This window comes from Callospermophilus lateralis, chromosome 14 (assembly GCF_048772815.1).
Source record: "Callospermophilus lateralis isolate mCalLat2 chromosome 14, mCalLat2.hap1, whole genome shotgun sequence".
NCBI classification, from domain to species: domain Eukaryota; kingdom Metazoa; phylum Chordata; class Mammalia; order Rodentia; family Sciuridae; genus Callospermophilus; species Callospermophilus lateralis.
In genome coordinates, this window is record NC_135318.1 from 66,796,576 (window position 1) to 66,813,789 (window position 17,214).

At 36.2% G+C, this 17,214-nt stretch overlaps 1 pseudogene; it reads right to left on the reverse strand.

The window, feature by feature from the left end:
- Positions 1 to 652: 652 nt before the first annotated feature.
- Positions 653 to 1,343, reverse strand: LOC143380014 (guanine nucleotide-binding protein subunit alpha-13 pseudogene; annotated as a pseudogene).
- Between the last annotated feature and the right edge of the window lie 15,871 nt (positions 1,344 to 17,214).

Below are 17,214 nucleotides of genomic sequence, written 5' to 3' on the forward strand. Positions count from 1 at the left end.
GAAGGCTAAATCTGTGTAAAGCAAGAGGATATAGTTCCTGATGTCAGTCTTTTTATCCAGTAATCCTTTCAAAGCAGGGAGTCACCTTGAAGACTGGCAGCAAGTACCATTACTGTGTGTAAGGCTGAGAAAAGAGACTTTCCTCGCCTGCCTTGTTCTTAGGCTAGCACCTACAAGACTTTAAGAACACCTTCTAGATGGTTGTCACTGTAGAATTTAGCCTGAGAAGCAGAATTTAGAGCTTGAAATATACCTGGTCTAAGTCCTGCCAGTAAAGCACAACTTTATTCAAGTGGAAGCCATGTGAAACAGATCAATGTCTGAACTTCAGCTTGTGCTGGCTGTGTGTTCTTGTCAGGTTTGAGCCACAAACCAGTCAATAGAGGAGCCACTAAGATTTCTACAAAGGTACACTTTGAATCAAGATTTTTCTAGTTCTTCTTTTAATGCCTTTATTTTAGGAAACAAAGCAAACTGGAGACCATTAAAAATACAAAAAGATATTAAGATAGTGAATCTTTTGTGCCTCTTTGTAGCCTAAATATATGTAGTTGTTGCAATTAGCATTCTTTCATATCACAGAAAATAAAGTGGAGTTTTCCTTGTAGATAGCTCTTGTGAACTGATGGATTAAGGGCTTCTGCTGCAGGTACTAGTTTCTACTACAGAACTGCTCCACTGTACGTTTTTCAATGTCTCTTAAGCAGTATTTATCCTCTCGAAATTCTAAGAAGTGGTCTTTTTTGGGAGGGGCACTTGGCCACTGAGCCATTTCCCAGCCCTATTTTTGTATTTTATTTAGAGACAGGGTCTCACTGAGTTGCTTAGTGAGGCCACTTTTGCTGAGGCTGGCTTTGAACTCATGATCTTCCTGCCTCAGCCTCTGGAGCTGCTGGGATTACAGGATTGCACCACTGTACCCAGCAAGAAGTAATTTTTGATGCTCACCATTTGCATTTTCTTCCCAAGTAAGTCTGTCTGGTTTAAGAAGAAAATTATGGAGACTTTGCTGAAAATCTGGCTATTGACAGTCTTTTGAAAAATGGTCAGAGGTTCTGTTATGTGATTTGGTCAGTTGATCTTCCATAGGCACCTGGTCAAATTCCCTTGAGTAAAACAGAAAATATTGATATCACACTATGGAAGCAAAAAATTCAAGCCAATTTCCCCTTTTGAGTTGTGTCCAACTACATCAAACATTTTGAAAGAAACATTTTCAATTTCAAAGTTGTACACATGGATGCTTCTATTAGGTATTCTGGCATACAGAATCTTGTGATGAAATGTAATCTAGTTCTCCAAATTTATCCATCAAGAATAAAATGTTTTACAGTTTTACCTAATTGAAATAATTTTGATCATAGAGATTCTATTTGCCTCTGTTCCTAATGCTCTCACAGCAGAACAATATTGTAAACAAAACAAATCAATCTCAAGTTTCCACCATTCTCAGGTTCCTTGCACCTCCATGGACCATTGTCTCGTCTCCATTGAGTTGATTTTAATGACCTTCCCAAGAAATATGAGGCTTCTTTTGAACATCTGACAGCATCCCCATAGTTTGATCACATTGCTCTGGAGTTGGGGGGTGGAATTCCTCAGGTGCACATTATCAAAGTCCTGTAGGTGAATGATCCACGTCAGCTTCAGGTAGATGGATTTGCTGCTTTCTCCCATGCCCAGTTGTGGGATTTTGAGCTGTGTTCTGTAGGACTGTCCTTTCCTGAGAAAGTCTGTGTTCTTGGGTGTGTGCTGCTCTCTGACTCACTGCTTATCACTAGGAAGCTAAGTGTGTGTTCAACAGACAGTGATGTCAGGAAGTGCTAGTACTTCATTTTTTATTCCAAACAGTATTAAACAATGTAAAGAGTCTGTTTGGAATGTAATACAAGGGCATCTGTTTTGGAGGAAAATATCCAGACTTGAACTCTTGCTTTAGAAATGAGAAAACCTGGCCAAGCTACTTAGCCTTTGGAACCTTAATTACCTTATCACCAAAATAAAGTTCCTTAAAACTACTGCTCAGGATTGCTGTGAACACCAAATGAGAATATTAGTCTAAGCCCAGTGTGTGGCACTTAGGTGTCTGGACTGTTTCACCTCCCTTTTCTTCTCCATAATTTCCATTTTATTTTCTGGACTTACTTAAGAATTATTTTTCTCCCTAAAACTCAAACACATAAAAAATGAAAGCTTGTCACTTATGCAGGCTCTAAATGCATCTCCAAATGAGATCCAACATTTGTTATTGGTGGAAATTTCAATGCAATAAATTGTGAATGAAGAGATATCCAGATATCTAGCTCTCTTTGCTATGTTAAAATTCCATCACATGTACTTAGAGAAAGAGATCAATGAGTTAGCAGAAGGGGATCCTATGGGGAATGAAAATTTCCTCTATTTTTATTAGTTTTGAATAGTGATTTTATTAGTGTATAAAATTTTCAAAACATCAATCTAAATATCTCATATTTTTATTTTATATTATTTATATATTAAATTTTAAAGCATCCATATTTAAATATTTGGAAATGTTATATTATCTATATTAGCTTGACTCTGAAAGGATTTCAGAACAAGAATTTCATAACTTTGATAGTTGGGGCCCATATGTTATTCATAAAACCAAGTATTAGTATATCTGAAATATATTTATGAGGCATTTGGGTTCTTGATAGATAATATCACTCATTTGTAGTGCTTGCTTTTCTCTTGTGCTTGAACCTATAGCTTCACTGGGTTTTGTGCGTATTTATATGTGGGTCAGTTATATAGAGAGTTTAAATAAAAAGTCTTATGCATTTAAAATTTTCTTTAAAATAAATTATGATTTTTACTTATAAATGAAGATGGTTAGGGATGGTTTTCTGAAGAAGAATGACTTTGTCATGTATCATTTAGGAAAGAAAAGACTACTGAAACTATTAAAGCAAAACTTTCAATTTAACTTAAGGATATTTTTCTTTAGTGAAAATATGTGAAAGTTGCAGCTATGCTTTTCATGTGGGCTTTATGTTTTAAGCTTGCTCAAGTTCATTATTCTCCTCTTTGATCTGAGTACAGCTCAATTAAAATTTTCATGAGAAAACCATAGTTCACTTGCTTAAGGCATGTGTTTTAGATAGTGTTAAGATATTACGTGATGTAAGAGTTCTTATTGCCAGACTTTTAGAAATATATATTCATTCTATTATTGTTGCTTACCACTCCCAAATAGTTTCAAAACATACAATGCCTTCTTTATTCTTTGAAGCAACAACATATTTTTAGTTTAATTACATAGATATATTCAGATAAAAATTTCAACATTTGTTACATCCTAATTATAAATGATATACACACATATACTCAAGTTTTATAAGATATTAATCCTTATCAGAAAAGACATGATTTCATTTAACAGTGTTGTTTTGGTTCATTTTACAATGATATGACAAGTTAATTTGAAATAAGTGACATCTGCCCCTTGATACTTTTATAAGGCTTTTACAAATTATAAGAATAAATTATGTAATATTCACACCAGTGGGATAATTACCTGATTCATTCTAATTCACTTATTGATAGTATAAATCTTATTTTGATGCTTTAAAATAACATTGATTTTAAAAATATGATTTTTGAAACCCTAAAATTACATCAGGTGTATAAAAATAAGTGGTATTTTAAGGTGTCCCCAGAGTAGTAGCACTGGCTCTTTGCATGTGTTTATGATAGTTTTGCTTCATGTAATCACTTGGAACTGAACACATTTACCCTTTTAAAAATGAGAGAATATAACTTTAATTCAGTTCCTGGGTTTAGGAAGAAGGTCATTGTGTATACATTCAGATGTTAGGCAAAAAGTATTTGAAAAGATTATTTAAATTAAGTTCATACATGCTAACACCGCCACTGCCTTCAGTAAAGAATAGTCAAAGCCGCCATATAGAAATCACTGTTTGGTACAGTGGGAACAGGTAGCCCACCATCTGAATGAAAACCTCAATGAATGAGAACCACCCCCACATTTGATTACTTATTTAGTTTTTAATTTCATCCTTTTCTCTATTAGATAACTTATATTTTCCTTATCAGTATGTGGAATTTCATTATCCTTTCAAAATAGTATTCTTTTATTTGCCATTTCATTCTTTAAAAGAATAGTTTGATATTAACACTTTTAAGATGATAAATTTACCACTGTGGGTTAATTTTTCAGGGGAGGGATGTCTTATTTATGAATTCTTACTAGTCTTTTAATACAGGAAAACATTCTATATTTTCTCCTTAAGATTTCATCTTTTTTCATTATATATTCTAGTCTGTCATTCACTAGAATATATTTTTGTATATGGATGAAGTAGAATATAATTTTTTTCGTTGTGTGTAAAACCAATTGTTCCAGTGGCATTTGTACTCTGTCTTCTCCCAGCTTATCCGCCTGCATCCTTTGCCTTACAGGCTTTCCTGATAGGACAGGCTGTTCCTGGGCTCTGTACTCTATTCCTGTGGTTGATTTGACAATCTCTGGGTCAGTTCATTTTGTCTTAATTGCTATAGCTTTATGCTTAGCCTTAATGTCTAGCTTGATAAGTACTGAGTCTAATCTTAACTGCTGCATATTTACATCCTTTCTTGTCTTTTTTTTTGTGTTTTAAGTCTGTCTCCTGAAAATGGTATATATCTGTAAATTGAAAACCCATTCTGGAATCTCTACTTTTTAACTATTTTTTGTTCCACTGACATTTTGTTTGGGATTTCTGTCATGTTTCACATTACCATGGATAATATATATGCTGTACCTTCTTCCCCTTTCTTTCTTCCTCCCTCCCTACTCTGTTCTTCATTTTATTTCTAGGATCCTAATCATTTAGTAACCTCATTCCAGAGCAGGTTCTGTGCCACGTATTGTAATGCTGGTGTGTCTCTAGACCCTGGAGGCTCAGAGGTAGAATGTGTACCTAGTACATACAAGGCCTGGGTTTGATCCCCACCACTTAATAAAATAAAATAAAATAAAATAAAGCCATGGATCTCCCTCATGACCACAAAAGTCCATCATTTTTCAAGGTTTCATCATGGTTTAATTCTCTGATTAAAGGAACTCATGAGGTCCATTAGACATCTGAACTCTTCCACTAATGCATCTGTTCAGTATTTCTCCTCACCCTTCCTACGTCATTCTAATTAAATATTTATAAATCTGGCCTTTAAAAATAGACATCAGTACAACTGCTCATTCTTTTTTAAAAATATTTTTTAGTTATAGGTGGACACAGTATCTTTATTTTATTTTATTTTTTTATGTGATGCTGAGAATCAAACCCAGTGCCCCACAATGCAGGGCAAGCACTCTACCACTAAGCCACAGCCTCAACTCCAACTGTTCATTCTTGACCACAAACAAAGTATATTTCTTTTGAACAAAGGTTCCACAAGCTCATAGGTGGTTGATGATGTGGAAACAGGAAGTGCAATGGCAAAAGCTCTTGGGTGCTCCTGTAGATCTCATCATTATCTCGGGAGAGCCTAGTAGAGTCTGCACTGGTCCAGTGTCAAGAGGTACCCACTGTCATAACTCTATCTCACAACTAGGTATTGAAAAGCCATTTTTCTTTGTAGCATCCACTTCTTTTTTTTTTTAAATTATTTGTTGATAGACCTTTATTTATTTATTTATTTATTTATTTTATTCATATGTGGTGCTGAGAACCCAACCCAGTGCCTCACACATGCCCGACAAGTGCGCTACCACTGAGCCCCAGCCCCAGCCCACTAGCATCTGCTTCTTAATGTCAAAGATGAAGAAACTTAAAAATCCATCACTTCCTCAGTCACCATTTTCTAGAGTCTCCCGAAGAATCTTTGTTTTTGAGTTTATGAAGTCTCAATATCCAGAACTAAGCCTGGATCCCAGGAGTCATTAAATAAATGTGAGTTGAAAAAGTAAAAGGGGAGTTGGGAGTACTACATTGGAAAGAGTGTCACCTTGCCATCTCTCTACCTCAGAGTGCTTGGGTCCCAGGTGACATAGTAGGCTAAAATGGAATTTTATACATGACTACCTGGTTACCACTTTCCCCGTGATGTTGTTCTTAGGAACTAGCTGGCTTCTGTTGCTCTCATAGAAGGAATGCACTTAAAAACTGATGTATTGTTTTACAAAGAAGATTAAGGATTGAACATTGGCCCCAATGAAGTATCTTCCATACCAGTTGGAGATGATCTTATAAGACATGAATTTAACAATATTTTCAGTGTTCCACAAAAGCTCATAGCAGCTGTGCCTTTACACAACAGGCACTTATGAGGACCAAGTAAAACAGTCTTCTCATTTATATTCTGGTAGTAATGCTCATGATTTTATGGTGATTAGAATTTTGGAATTGACCATGATCTTCTCTATGTCTTTGAATATGTATTTCAAGGGAAATAATTTGTTATGTAATACAGGTTGGTAAATTGGGCTTCTTAAAAAAAGGAATAAAAAGGTCATTGTTTATGAAAAGGTTTGGGAAAAGTTCAGTGTTTGAAATTGGATTGTTCTTCAGTATCTTGCCTTGTTACATACTCCTATAATATTAAATGGTATAGTGGGTTGAATAATGACGCCTTAGAGATGCCTATATTCCAATCCCAGAACCTTTGAATCTGTTAATTTACATGGCATGGGGACTTTTGCAGATGTGGTTAAGGGTAGGAACCTTGAGATGGGGAGATTATCCTGTATTATCTGAGTGGGTCCATTCTAATCACATGAATCTTGGAAAGCAAAGAATTTTCCTGAATGGTCAGAAGGAGATGCAGAGCTAAAAGGTCTGACCAATTACTGCTGTCTTTAAAGATGGTGAAAGGAGAGCTGGGGTAGTAGCTCAGTGGTAAAGTGCTTGCCTCATATCTGGGAGGCCCTGGGTTTGATCCTCAGCTCAGCATAAACTAAATAAATAAAGGTGTGGCTAGCAGCAGTGGCAGATGCCTGTAATCCCAGTGGCTTGGGAGGCCCAGGCAGGAGGAAAGCCCGCCTAAGCAAAAGCGAGGCCCTAAGCAACTCACTGAAAACCTGTCTCTAAATAAAATATAAAATAGGGCTGGGGATGTGGCTCAGTGGTTAAGGGCCCCTGGGTTCAATCCCAGGTACCAAGAAAAAAAAAAAAAAGATGGTGAAAGAAGGCCATAAGCCAACAACTGCAGTGGGACCTAAAAGCTGGGATTAGCCCTAGGATCATAGTCGACAAGAAAATGTAGATGGTCCCATAGCCCAGAAGAACTGGATTTAACCAGTAATTCCTATTGGCAAGCAAGTGGATTCTGCCTTAGAGCCTCCAGAAGGGAATGTAACCATGGTGACACCTTAATTTCGACCCAGACATGAGACCCCTGTCGCACTTGTGACCCACAGAACTGTAGGATAACAAATTTGTGATGCTTAACTTACTAAGTTTGTGGTCATTTGTTATGGCTTTACTAGGAAACAAATACAAATTATAGGTGTTTCCTTCTATATTGTTGTAGAGATTGTTATGGTCTCTATATATGGTGCTTCTTCTCCCCAAAAGCTCCCGCATTAATTCAGGAATATTTAGAGATGAAACTATTAGAATATGAGAGCTATAGCCTAATTAGTGGATTAATCCATTTGATGGCTTAATAATTCGAAAGAACTACGGTACTGGGTGGTAACTATGGATAGGTAAGGGGAGGCTGGAGGAAGCAGGTCACTGGGGGCATGTCTTTGGGGATTATATCTTGTCCCCTTGCTTCCTCTCTCTCTCTCTCTTTTCTTCTGGGTGGCTCTGACCTGAGTAACTTTCCTCCTCCTCACCTCTCTGTCATGATGTTCTTTCTCACCTTGGGCCCAGAGCAATGTGGTTAGCAGACCATGGACTAAACCTCTAAAACTGTCAGCCAAAATAAACTTTTCCTTCTCTAAATTGTTCTTGTCGGGTATTTTGGTCCTAACACTAAGAAGAAATAGAGTGAAATGAAGAGATTCTAAATAAAACTTTTTTTTTCCACATTAAAAAAAGAGCAAATCCCTGTCTGATTTCAGTAATTTAAGCTCAGTAATCTTTTCCCTTTAATAGTGTTTCCTGATGAATGGGTAATACTGAAAAATTGGTACTGATATATATGCATGAGGAAAAAGAATCAGAACACTGAATTCAAATCAAAATTCATTTATAGCTTTGAGTTTTGATGTGAAGTGACTTGATTTTATCAGTGTTTCCTTTTCTGTTTAAAAGAAGCACCTACTTCTCAAAATAATTTTCATTGATTAACTTATTGATAGCCATCCTGAAAAGCAAATGACTGCTAGCCCTCCCTGCCTCCCCCATGAGATTGCCAAGATAAATGTGCCATGGCTAAACTCTCCTGCTGTTCTTCTTGTTGCACACCCCTCCTCGAGTATGTACCCCAGAGGAGGGTCACATAATAGGCCTGTGTGGCTATTCTTAACTTTTTGCTGGTGAGGACATGGAAAGTAATAGCTTCTGCTTGTAACTTTGTGCTTTGCATTTTGGAATCTCTCATTTTTTACCCCCTAAGGATAAAATGTAAAAATAAAAGAGAGAGAGAGAAATTCATGGGTTGACTAGTTCTTTTCTTTTTTCTTATCTCTTCACCTGACAGTGATTATCCATTTCTATACAAACAGCATCTTATTTAATATTCATGAGCCTGTTTACCATATTATGTCTTTCCATTATCAGTAATAGAGATGAAAAGCTGATGGATAAATGGAATTGAAGGAAAAATTCACATGAAACTGAAAAGAAACCCATGCAGTAATCTGTTTTATCATTTTGATTAAATCACTCTCCTGGCAAAATATATAGATAGAAGTACAAATATGCGTATTTTCTTATCTTAGATTATATACTAAACTTTCACATTTTGTTTCCTCAGAATCTGTCTTTGTTATGATTTAGAGAATGAAGTCACTGTGGTCTCTTTGCTTTGGTGTGCAAATACAGAACTGAAAAATTTATAAGAATGAAGAAAGATAGCTGTCTGTGTCAACATGGTAACCAAAATGAGAAAGAAAATATAGACAGATTGTAAGCAAACCATGTAACTTAGACTGTGAATTAAAAGTGGGTTCCTGGGTGGTTAAGAAATTGGTCCCTGAACCAGCCTGTCTTCTCTACTGACTACTTGATTTGGGGAATTCTTTAAACATTAGAGTGTCTCAGTTTTCTTATGCACAAAATGAAAATTATAGTTGTACATACTTCATGGTTGTGACAGGAGAATTAAATGTGTGTTAACAAGTAAAGCCTTAGAATATTACTAGGAACAGGGTATGTGCTCAACAAATATTAGCTATTATTATTTTACTTTTTAATTTTAAACATTTTCAAACATGCATGCATGCATGTAGAGAGTTGCTAATATCAGTAGTTGGTTCCTTTTTTCTATTTAACTGCTACCTATCATATAGAGGTAAGCATTATACAAACTTTTATACCTTTTAAATGCCTCTCCTTCTCCAACCCCTGGATATTTTAAAGTATCTCATTTACCTCTATATGCTAAAATATACATCTTTTAAAAATGTGGACTATGGGCTTTAAGAAAGAACACATCCATGTTGCCATTATCCCACATAATGAAATATAAAATAATTTCTTGTTTTCATCTAATACTCCCAACTTGATGAGATTTTTCTAGTTTGTCTTAAAAATATGTTTGTAGTTATTTGAGTCAGAATTCAAACAAGTTCCATATCATACACATGTTAAAGCTTTTATGCTCTTCTGCCTCTTTCCCTCCTTTTAAAGTTAGATTTTAGATGTATAATTTACACTCAGTAACTTTTACATCTTTTAGGTATACAGATCTTTGAATTTTGACACAAGTACAGAGTCATATAACCTCTACCACCATGAAAAATTTCACTAATACTTCTCTCAGTCTGTCCTCACTTGACACTAATTCCTTGTAGCATCTTACCTGTTTTCCTATCCCTTTAGTTGCATCTTTTCCAGAATATGATAAAAGTAGAATTGTATACTTTGTGTTCTTTCGAGTCTAGCTTCTTCCACTTTGTGTTATTTTGCTTAAATTCACTATCTTGCTGGGTGTTGTAGTAGTAGCTTCTTTTTAAAAGCTGTATACTATTCCATCATACGGATGTTGCTGTAATTCATTTATCTAGTAGTCTTGATGGACATTAACATTGTTTTGTCAGTTGGCTTATTTTAGGTTAAAGTTCATGTTAAAGATGTTGAGATGAGGAGAATAATAAAGCTGATAAAAATTCTTGTATAGGATTTTGTGTGGATCTTGGTCTTCTTTTAGGGTAAATAACAAGGAGTATTTGTCCAGGTTACTGGGTTACATGGCTACTCTATGTTTAGCTTTATACAGAACTACCAAACTGTTTTTTAATGGGGTGCTATCATTGTGCATTCTCCAAGGAAATATAAGAGAATTCCCATGCTCCACAATCTTGCTAGTGTTATTTTCAGCATTTAAAAAAAAATCATTATTTAACCATTCTAATAGGTGTATAGAGTGGTATCTTGTAATTTAATTTCTATTTCCTAATTATTGATGATCTGGAGAATATTTTAGTGTCCTTAATTTTCTTACCCCCCCCCCTTTTTATTAGAGCTTTATAGTTATACATAAGTAGTTGGGTTCATCCCAACAAATTCAGACATGCATGAAATTTGAGTTCAGTTCACAATCCTCCTTTTCCTTCTTCTTTTCCTTGTCATACTTCTCCCCTTTCTCGTCCTGTTTCCTCTCCTCAACTCTGCTTCCTTTTCCTTATCTATTTGTTGATATTTGATTGATTCTTTCTGCATGTGGATAAAGGTGAAGTTCCTTGTGGCATATTTATTTATGCACATAACCTGATTCTGCATTGCCTCTCCTTACCCGTCTCTCCACTCTGCCTCTCCTTCTACATTACTGCTCTCCTTTTATCTTTATGCTATCCTGTCCTTCCCTCCATCTTTTCTTTCTTTTACTCAAACTTCTGCATATGAGACAAAACATTCAACCTTTGAGTTTCTCAGTTTGGCTTATTTCACTTAGCATGATATTCTCCATTTCTATCCATTTACCTGCAGGTGCCATAATTTCATTCTTTTTTTATGGCTGAGCAGAACTCTGGTTTGTGTGTGAGTCTGAGTGTGAGTGTGAGTGAGTGTGTGTGTGTATGTGTGTGACAATTTCAGAATGGCAATAATCAAGAGTACAAATAATAATAAATGCTGGTGAGGTTGTGGGGGAAAAGGTACACTTGTATATTGTTGGTGGGACTGCAGACTAGTATAATCACTCTGGAAAGCAGTAGGGAGAGTCCTCAAAAAACTAGGATGAACCTACCATGTGACCCATCTATCCTACTCTGTTATTTTCCCCAAAGATCTACGCTTGATATACTATAGCAATATGGCCACCTTGATGTTTATAGCAGCACAATTCACAATAGCTAAATTATGTAATTAACCCAAGTGCCAGTCAATAGATGAATGGATTAACTCACTTGAATCAAATGTATGAAAGATGAAAAAAATAAAATTAAATTAAAAAAAAAAAGAAATTGTGGTGTATATATATGGTGGAGTCCTTGCTTTCTTTTATGTCCATCTCCTAAACAGGTTTTCCCCCATTCTATGGATTAGTTGAAGAAACTGAAATTGGTATCTTATTGTTTTTCTCTGTGTTAATTCACCTCATCTCCTGTCATTTTCTTTTATTCCCATCAGTTGGAAATCAGCTAGTAATGTTGGATTAAATTTCAAGTTTGTTTGTTTTCAGGGAATACTTTGTAGCCTGTCTATTCCACATTGCATCACTTTGGGAGGCAAAAAATATCTGATTGACAGTGAGTTCAGATGCTACCTCCATCAATTTTCCCCCTAATGATTTCATCCATTTGCCTCTTTCCAAATAAGTTATCTTATTAAGTGTTAAAAAATAATGCTGTGTTCTAATTTTGTGTTTTCTCTGGATTTATCATTTGGGCTGCTTCTGTAAAAGAAGACTGCATCATCTATGAGGACTACCCAGTTATCCTGAAGTTCATATAGAAAAGCTGAAATTGCTAACTTTTAATGGATGGTTTCCTAGAAACTTCCAGTCATAATTAATGGTGGTAGTTTCGTTTTTTTTTTTTTTCCTTGTAGACTTTTTCTTTGAGTATCATTACAAATTGCTGAGTTTGAAATACATTCAGTGGGTTTCAATCCATTTTAATGATTTCATTTGGCATTCAAAATCAGGATATATTGATGACATAAAAAACAAAAAGCAAAGTATATAAGCACATAGATTTTTTTCTTATAATCTTTTTTTTTTGTGTATCCTTATGAATTCTAGGGTTTTAAATATATTTAGTGTGTTTCAATCCATTTTAATGATTCTTGTTGATATTCAAAATCAGGATATATTGAGGATATAAAAAGCAAAAAGCAAAGTATGCCAGCACATAGATTTTCATGTGCTCTTAAATTTGGATTCCTTTCTGTTCCCTGTATGCATCAATTTCACATTGAAATTTATCCGTCTCTGAAAAGAAGAATAATAGTATTTTTATGGGGATAGTTACAAACTTAAAAGTTAGTGTTAAAATATCTTCTTTTTATAACTTTCTTTTACATTTGTATTAGTAGTTTATTTTTTTTTTGATTGCTCATACAAGCTGGGTCTTTGTTTTATTATATTTTGTTATATTTGGAAAGATATATTTTAAATGCATTTTTATTTTTATTTATGAAGTTCTTTATTTCCTTTATGCTAGTTTGTATATTTTCTATTTTCCTGTTGTATCTTATTTTTTTCAGTTTTTCAATTGATTTTCTTGGTTTTTCAGATTTTATGTACAATTAGAGTTAATTTTGCTTCTTTATAATCCCCATAGCTCTAATTATAGGACAGTGGTAAATAAATGGTAGTGGCAATAGTGGACATACTTTTTCTATTTCTGAATTTACTTGTTAATACTTCTGGGATTTCCTCAATAAATGATCCAGCGCTTGTTACATTATAATATATAAGAATGGAATCACAGGACTGATTTAATACATGGGACTGTGTTTCAGAGCTGGCCAGCAAAACAAATGGCATTTTAAATTAGAAAGCTCATCAGTGATGTGATGTCTACTTCTTGAATTTTTGAATTCCTGGTGGTGAATGTCCTTGTGCGGGGGGGGGGGGGGGGGGAGGTGGGGGGGTGGGTACTTGTCTAATCTGGCCTGTACTCTGGACTGGTGTCCTCTGCACCTACCCTGTCACTCCCACCCAACCACATGGCCACCATCTCTCCTGGTCTCAGCCTACTTTCTGGATCTTTCCCCCCATTCTGCTTCAGGATATATTAATGACATAAAAAACAAAAAGCAAAGTATATAAGCACATCGTGATGCTGGGGTTCCTCGCTGGGTGATGTTTCTTGGGCATGAGCTCACTTCTTTATCCATTTGGTTCTCATTTAAGCTAGCCGCCCTGAGTCACAACCACACTTAGGCGGGAGTGGGGAGGGTGAGCGTTCCTGGTGGGTGAACTTAAGAGAGACTCAGAAAATAGTGTATTTAAGTACATTTGTGACCTCAGAGTCAATGGATAAGAAAAATGTTGGTTTTAGTGTAAAATGATCCCTGGGAGGGAGTGGAACTCCTGCAGTGATTTCTGGCCTCTGTGCAGTCCTGTCTCCCCCTTTCTCACTTGCTGCCTGCCCAGGGTGCAGAGGACCTATAGCGCTCTGCACATCACTGGCTTCTCTGCTGGGTAGTAAATCTTCAGATATTATCAAACTGTCAAGAATGTCGCATTCGTTTGATTATTTTCTGTCAAGAATGTCACCCCCTAAAACCCTGGTCTCCTTTTTTTATTTATTATTGTGAGCTCTGTCAGCCTTATGGCCAGATATGATATTTGGAATGTGGCTTGCTGCTGCTTATTTTCCTGCTCAGCCTCTGGCGGGTTCCCTGTTCTTTAACTGCTTAACTATTTTATTCCCTTTTTTTATTGTTCATGGGTTTTCTTTTCTTCAGAGACTTTCTTTAGTTGTTTAGTTTTCTTTTTCCTTTTTTTTTTTGGATTATTTTTGCATCCTATTTAAGTTTGAATTTTATTTTTGAACCATTCAAATCTCTCTCTATATAATGCATATGGTCTTGCCTTCCTCTGTTTGGGAATTTGACCCCAAACTTGAAAGAAGCCTAGGGCTGAATTATTAAGCCCCATTTCACAGCTAAGGAAGCCAAGGCACTGAGAGTTTCAGTAACATGCCCTCAGCAGAGAGCGCACAGCAGAGGCAAGCTCACCCATGGCCATCTGACTCCATAGCATGTGCCTTGATACTGTGTTGCCATAGTGCTCAGGAAGACCTTCTTTCTTTTCATTCCCTCCTTGAAGTCTCTTCTTCCTTCCTCTTGCTTTTTTCCACTTCTCCTTCTCTCTCTGTATTTTCTATTTCATTCCCTGGCTCTAATGATTGCTTTCCAGGTCTCTGATACACAGCTCCATAAAATCAACCATTTGCCATGCATTGGCCTTCTTGCCATTTTATGAATTCCTGTCTTTTCCAGTGATTCAAAAGCCCCTCAAGGTACGCACTAGGAAGGTTCAACAGTCCTGTCCAAGAATAGTCAGTGACTTTTCCAAGGGCAGCTCATTAGCATGGCCTGAGTGTCCTCTGTCAGCCCAGATCCCACTATTCATCTTTCTCCTCTATGCTCCCTGACAATGCCATTGTGGGGCCCGTTGCTCAAGGAATAAACTCAGAAGCAGCACAGGATATGCTCACATATCCTGGCCCAGCTCAGGCTCATGGTATTTTTTTTTTTAATCTTCATTTAAGGGCAGAGCATATTTTTTGGTCTCTAGATTCATGATTGAGGTATGCCCTTTAAAGAAATAAAAGGGGAGAGGGGGGAGGGGATGGTGGTTTAAAAGCACATTGTAGCAGGCTTAGAGATTCCCCAGAGGACATTTGACTAGAAAGATTGCAGGCAGATTCTTCCAGGCCATTCTAAAATGGACATATTCACACGTTTACTGCCAGCATCCTGGATGTGGGGGTGGGAGAAATGCATATTGCTTCTTTTCAAGGATCTTGACCTTGTAGGCTATCTTCCTTCACAGACTTCATGAAGGAGGACTCTGAATTTCTTTTACTGTTGTATCAACTTTTGAGAGTCTTTGGTACTTGTGAGAGCCACCGTCACATTGAAAAGAAAGTGTACTTCACTCATACAAGGTTTCAGTATCTTGTTTCTCATCTTGTATAATTTTACTTCATACTGTGATGTTATTATGAGAACAGATCATTAGTTATGGGCTTAGCTTTCTGGCTCACATTATGTTTCCATTTATTTTTAGCATTTACACATTTATTAGTATCATAGAAATAATCTTGAGTTCCTGTCATTCTCAGATATCTTACAGCTTATGAAATCTTTTAAATTGATAATCTATCTTTGAAATAGATTTATCTTATAGAATGCAAAAGTTTTCCAATATAGATTTCATGTAATAAATAATTGTAAAAAAAAAAAAAAAGGCACTGAGAAAAAAGTTATATACTACCCTGACAGGAAAAAGAATGAAAAGCACCATTCACTTGAGATATTATAGTTTCAGGTACTTATGGGCACTTTGAAAAGTAGAAGACTTGAAAGCTCTTGGGACAGCAGTTAAGATTGGCATACAAAATATAAGAAAACAAGTAGTCTAGGATGAGTACTCTAAGGCACCGAGTATAACCTAGAAAGTCAGTTGGATGTAACACCTTTTATCCCCTGGTGATTTTGTAAATTAATGAAGGAATGATGAATTGAGAATAATAACAGTACGTTCCTCATAGGGCATTTGGAAGACTACACAGGTAATGGTCAGCGGGCTCAGCAAAATGCCTAATAGATAGCAATGCTCACTAGATGTCAGTGATTGGTATCACTAATTAGCAATGGTTGGACATATTCCTCCTGCTGGGTTATTGGCTGTATACTTTTGTCATTTGGGAGGAAAGCCACCGTATCCTGAAACTTGAGAAACCTTCCTAAATAGAAGGCCATTGTATATTTTTTACAAAGTGAGCCAAGGTCACGCCTCCAGCAAGTCAACCGTCTTCTCTGAATGTAGATTTGGGGCTTTGCCATTGCTTGGGAAGGTGATTAAGGAGCCAAGAGTTCTGTGTAGTAAAACTCACATAAGTAAATTTATCCTGGAAAAATTATCATTTTTATCTTAAGAAAAAATAACTGTTCAGTTTTTTTTATTATAATACTCATTGGCATATAAATTGCAAGTGTATATTTTCTCAGTTTTATGGGTATTCATGCAATGATCTGCATTTTCTCTACCGTTATCCTTTTATTTTCTAAGTTTCATTAGCCCCTATTGCTATTTAGAAGATGGAGGGGGCATATTATTGGGGAGAGCTGTCTCTTTAAGACATTCCCCAGACTAGACTTGGTCAAGAAAAGGAACAGTTTGGGAAGCTGACTTACTATGATAAAATAAATGACATGGTAAATGGCACTCCTGTTAATTAAGGAAAGAATGATGTTTGGCCTGAGTCATCAGTGTTTCCTATCTCATTTTCCAGTTCTTCTTTTTTTTTCTTTTTTGTTTTCTCACTCTCTTTTTTCTTATCTTCCCCCGCCCCCACAAGACAGCAATTCATTCTCAAAAGCCTCATGAAGGGGTGGAAACTAAGCAATGCCTATTGAAGGCATGAGTCAAATTTACCCAGCTCACCCTCTCACGGAGCTTCAGGTGTCTTCTCATTTCTCTCTAGGAATTTGATGAGTGATCTTGGCGAGCACAAAATGTCTTCAATTTAATTAGAAAGCAAAGCTAGACACTCTTCTAAGTGTCTGCAACCAAAGTAAGCAATGTCACCATAGAGGATACTTTGCTTCCAGCAGTTGTTCCCAGGGTGTCTGAGGGGGTCGCTTCTTCCCTTGGCTTCTGCAGTGGTTATTTTCTGTTACCAGATCATGCATTCCAATGTCTCTTTTCAATTTGACCTCTAGGGAATAAAAAGATTTCTTTAAATTCTGATAAAAACAGGTTTCGTTTGACATACCTGCTGTGACTGTTCCTTTGAAGAGGTTTGTGAGCTTTTCCCCAGAGATGTTGCTGAAACATACATCCTTAAGCATGCTTTGCCACTCCACATTTCACAAATATATATATGAAAGGACTTTTAAAATATTCCTGTGCTCTTTGTAGTACTTTTCAGAGAATGCAAAGATTGTTATATTTTTA